We start from the raw sequence: 5,743 nt of genomic DNA on the forward strand, positions 1-5,743 counted from the left end.
ACAGATGAGCACACCTGGCCAGCAACCAGTGGCTGGGACAGGCAGTCTCCCAGACCTCTTGTCATTGCCACACCCACCCATACTCCCCCTCAACTGTGGAACACCATCATGTGCATCCTGGGGCCTAGCGTTGTCCTGGCCTCTGTGCTCATGTGAAGCTATCTGGAGGCTCACACATAGTCTGTCTCCTGAGACTCCTGATACCTGTCTGTCTGTGTGTTGTGATCTAGCCTGACACTGCTATTGTCTGTATGTGGGGTGTCCTGGCTCTCCTGTGGCTGCCCCTATTCCTCAGTCAGGATGCTGCAGGCAAACCCTTGATGCCAGGTGTTCTAGATTAGCCCCAGGCACTTCCCATGGGTGCTTGGCTCTGTTTGGAGCTCTGAAAGGTTCCTATGAGGCAAAGAGAGGGCACATATGTGGGGGCTATGGAGAGGGGGTTGTGGATGCAGAAGCTGGTGTGTTCTGGGGTGGGGTGCTGAGGTTGTGTAGAGGACAACGGCTGCTCAGCAAAGAAAACTTGAGGAAGGATAATCTTACCTTTTGAAGATGAGGTATTGGTAGTGGCTGACAAGAAACCCTAGCGGTGGAATGGTTACATACTAGGGCTGCTAACCAAAGGGTCAGCAGTTCCAATCCACCAGGTGCTCCTTGGAAACTCTATGAGGCAGTTCTTCTCTGTATTGGAGGGCCGATATGAGTAGGAATTGATTGGACAACACTGGGTTTGTTTTTTCTTTTTGAGTGACAGACTGGCATGGACATTTAGGCCATCGAAGCTATTCTTATGCTGCCTGTGGCCTCTGCTCTTAGTCCCCCCAGAAGGTTTGCCCTGCTCAGGACAGAGCCAAAAGATTCACCTGCCATCCCCGCCTGAGGGTTCTCTTAGTGTGGATGTTGGCCTGGCTCTAATCTCCTACGTGTGTCCCCTCTGAACACCATGTACCCTCCCCACCCAACTTTCTGCTCTTTTAACACTCTTCCTTCACCCACCTCCCACCAGTCGGAGGCCCTTGGGAACTCCCAGTGAAAGGATACTGCTTTGACCCAGAATCCTGGGATGCCCTGGATGATGGCACTTCTGAGGTAGAGATGTGGCTTTTAACTCTGCACCAGCTTGTGCATCAGGCAAAAGTACGCCCTCTTGCCCTTGGTGTTCAAAGGCCCTATCTCCATTTGAAGGGCCTCCAGGGCCTCCAAGGCCTCCAGGGAGCGCTGGGTGGATGTCAGAAGAGACTCTGAAAGTTGCTGATGAACACAGAGTAGCTAAATCAACAGGAAGAAATGATGAAGTAAAATAACTGAACAGAAGATTTCAAAGGGCGGCTTGAAACGACAAAGTAAAGTACATAATATGTTCAAAGGCCTGGAGGTAGAACATCAAAAGGGAAAAACACACCTGACATTTCTCCAGCTGAACAAGCTGGAGAAAAAATTTAGGCCTGGAGTTGCAATAGTGAAGCATTCTGTGGAGACAATACTGAACTCTGAAGGAAGCATTAGAAGAAGATGGTAGGAATACACAGAGTCACTATACCAAATAGAATTAGTTCATGTTCAACCATTTCAGGAATTATCATATGATTAGGGTTTGATGGTTCTGAAGAAAGGTGTCCAAGCTACACTGAAAGCATTGGCAAAAAAGAAGCTTCCAGTAATTGACAGAATACCAGTTGGTATGTTTCAACAAATGGATGCAGCACTGGAAGTGTTCACCCCTTTATGCCAAGAAATTTAGAAGACAGCCTATTCCCAAGAAATGTGATCCAACTGAATTCTGAAATTATTGAACAACATCATTAACTTCACATGCAAGTAAAATTTTGCTAAAGATCATTCAAAACAGGCTGCAGCAGGATTTCGACAGGGAGCTGCCAGCAATTCAAGCCAGGATAAGAAGTGGATGTGGACCCAGGATATCATTGCTGCTGTCAGATGGATTCTGGCTGAAAGCAGAGAATACCAGAAAGATATTTACATGTGTTTGATTAACTATGCAAACACATTCAACTGTGTAGATCATTAAAAAAATATGGATAACATTGCAAACTTCAGAACACTTTACTGTGCTCGCGAGGAACCCGTACATAGATCAAGACACAGTCATTGAAAAGAACAAGGGGATACTGTGTAGTATAAAGTCAGGAAAAGTGTGTGTCAGAATTGTATTTTTTCACCAAATTCATTCAATGCATAAGCTGAACAAAGAAGCCGAAAAGCTGGACGACATGAAAAAGAACAGTGCATCAAGATTGGAGGAAGATTCATGAATAGCCTGTGATATGCAGATGACATAATTTTGCTGAAAGTGAAGAGAATTCGAAACACTTATTGGTGAAGGTCAAAGATCATAGCTTCAGTACGGGTTTTACCTCAACACAAAGAAAAAATCCTTCCAACTGGACCAATAAACAATATCATGATGCATGGAGAAAAGATTGAACTTATCAAAGATTTCATTTTACGTGGATCCATAATCAACACCCATGGAAGTAGCAATCACATGGTGGATGCATTGAACAAATCTACTGCAAAATGCTGATTTAATTTGATGAAAAGCAAAGATATTACCATGAAGACCCAGGTGTGCCTGACCTAAGCCACGGTGTTTTCATTTACCTCATATGCATGAGAAAGCTGGATGATGAATAAGGAAGACCAAAGAAGAATTGACAATTTTCTATTGTGGTGCTGATGAATAATATTGAAAATACCATGGACTGCCAAAAGAACAAACCTGTCTTGGAAGAAGTACAACCAGAACGCTCCTTAGAAGCAAGGATGGTGAGACTACACCTCACGTATGTTGGATATGTTATCAGGAGGGATCAGTCCCTTGACAAGGGCATCGTACTTGGTAAAATAGAGGGCCAGTGAAAAATAGGAAGACCCTCAGCAGGCTGGACTGACTCAGTGTCTGCCGGAACGGGCTCAAGTATAACAATGATTGTGAGGGTGGTATAAGACTGGGTAGTGTTTAGTGCTATTGTGTATAGGGTCCCTCTGAGTCAGAAGCAAATCGAGGGCACCTAATAACAACATTGTAAATGAGTCCCACACGTGTGTTATTTTCTCATACTGTATTGTCATCCATGTTGCTGTAATGCTAGAAGCTATGTCACCGGTATTTCAAATACTAGCAGCGTCATCCATGGTGGACAGGTTTCACCTGAGCTTCCTGACTAAGGCAAACTAGGATAAAGGACCTAGTGGCCTACTTCTAAAAAGATTAGCCAGTGAAAACTATATTAAGAGCAAAGAAACATTGAGATAGTGCCAGAAAATGAGCTCTTCAAGTTGGAAACCACTCAAAATAGGACAGGGGAAGAGCTTCCTCCTCAAAGTAGAGTCAAACTTACTGACATGGATGAAGACAAGCTTTTGGGGCCTTCATTTACTCATGTGGTACAACTCAAAATGAGAAGAAACCCCTGCAAACATCCATTCATACTAAGAATGTACATCAATAATCAGTGTACAATGAATGAATCCAGGAAAATTGGAAGTTATCAAAAATGAAATGGAACACATTAACAACCATATCCTAGGCATTAGAGAGCTGAAATGGACTGGTAAAGCCATTTTGAATTGACTATCGTATGGTCTACTCTGCTGAGAATGACAAATTAAAGAAGAATGACAATACATTCATCGTCAAAAAGAACATTTCAAGCTCTAACCTCAGGCACAACGCTGTCAATAAAAGGGAAACATCCATACACCTACAAGCAAGACAAGTTAATATGACTATTTTTCAAATTGACACACCAATCACTAAGACAAAAGATAAATCGACAATTCATACCACCTTCTGCAGTCTGAAATAGATCAAACATGCAATCAAAATGCATTAATAATTGCTGGTGATTGGAATGCAGAAGTTGGAAACAAAGAAGTAGACAGAGTAGTTGGAAAATATGGCCTTGGTGATATAAACAATGCCAGGGACCACATGGCATACAGAGTTTTGCATGACCAATGACTTCTTCATTACAAGTACCTTTTTTCAACAACATAAACAGCATCTATACATGGAAACCTCACCAGATGAAATACACAAGAATCAAAATGACTAAGTCTGTGGAAAGAGACTATGGAAAAGCTCAATTCAGCCATAAGAAACACGGGGATGACTCTGGGAAACACCATCAATTGCTCATAACCAAGCTCACAATGAAGCTGAAGAAAATTAGAACAAGTCAACAACGGCCAAAGTATGAACTTGAGTATATCCCATCTGAATTTAGAGGTCATCTGAGAATATATTTGACTCATTAAACACTAATGATCAAAGACCAGACAGGCTGTGGGGTGACATCAAGGGCATGAAGAAAGGAAGAAGTCATTAAAAAGTAATGAAAGAAAACGACCAAAACGGATGTCAGAAAAGGGTCTGAAACTTGTTCTTCAATGTATAGTAACTAAGGCAAAAGGAAGAAAATATAAAGTGAAAGCACTGAACAGGGGATTCAAATGGCAGCTAGAAAAGACAAAGTAAAGTATTATAATGAAATGTGCAAAGACCTAGAGTACAAAAACCAAAAGGAAAGAACACACTCATCATTTCTCAGGCTGAAAGAACTGCAGAGAAAATTCAAGTCTTAAGTTGCAATATGTATACTGAGCAAATAATTTGAGAAGCTGGATTATATGAAGAAGGAGTGGACATCAGGATTGGAGGAAAAAATATTAACAACGTGCGCTATGTAGATGGCACAAACTTATTTGTTGAAAGTGAAGAGGACTTGAAGCACTTATTAAGATCAAAGACCACATCCTTCAGTACAGATTACACCTGAGCAAAAAGAAAAATATCCTCACAACTGGACGAATAAGCAACATCATGATGAATAGAGAAAAGTTTGAAGTTGTCAAGGATTTCATTATACTTGGATCCATGATCAACAGCCAAGGAAGCAGGAGTCAAGAAATCAAAAGATACATTGCAAAGGACAAATAAGCTGCAAAAACCCTCTTTAAAGTGATGAAAATAAAAATTTTTACCTTGAGCACTAAGGTGCATGTGACCCAAGCCATGGTGTTTCCGATCACCTCATATACATGTGAAAAAGCTGGACGATGAATAAAGAAGGCAGAAGAATTGATGCCTTTGAATTGTGGTGTTGTAGAAGAATATTGACTATGCCATAACTGCAAAGAGAATGAACAAATCTGTCTTGGAAGAAGTACAACCAGAACACTCCTTAGAAACAAGGATGGCAATGCTACATGCCACATACTTTGGACATATTATCAGGAGGGATCAGTCCCTGGAGAAGGCCATCATGCTTGGTAAAGTGCAGGGTCAACAAAAAAGAGGAAGATCCCCAAATAAAATGGATTGGCTCAGTGGCTGTAACAATGGACACAAGCATAGCAACGATTGTGAGGATGGCACAGAATTGAGAAGTGTTTTATTCTATCACACTTAAGGTATCTATAAGTCAGTATTGACTTGACTTGCCTAACAACAAGTTGCAATTTTGAAAGATTCTATGGGGATAATATTAAATGACACAAGAAGCATCAAAAGAAGATGGAAGGAGTACACAGAGTCATTGTACCAAAAAGAATTTGTTGATGCTCTACCATTTCAGGAAGCTACCATATGCTCAAGAATGGTAGATGTTGAAGGAAGAAATCCAAGCTTCACTGAAGGCATTGGTAAAAAAAAAAAAAGAAAAAAGAAAAGAAAAACGAGGCTTCAGGAATAGACAAAATACCAAGTGAGATGTTTCAACAA

This window comes from Loxodonta africana, chromosome Y, assembly GCF_030014295.1.
Source record: "Loxodonta africana isolate mLoxAfr1 chromosome Y, mLoxAfr1.hap2, whole genome shotgun sequence".
NCBI classification, from domain to species: domain Eukaryota; kingdom Metazoa; phylum Chordata; class Mammalia; order Proboscidea; family Elephantidae; genus Loxodonta; species Loxodonta africana.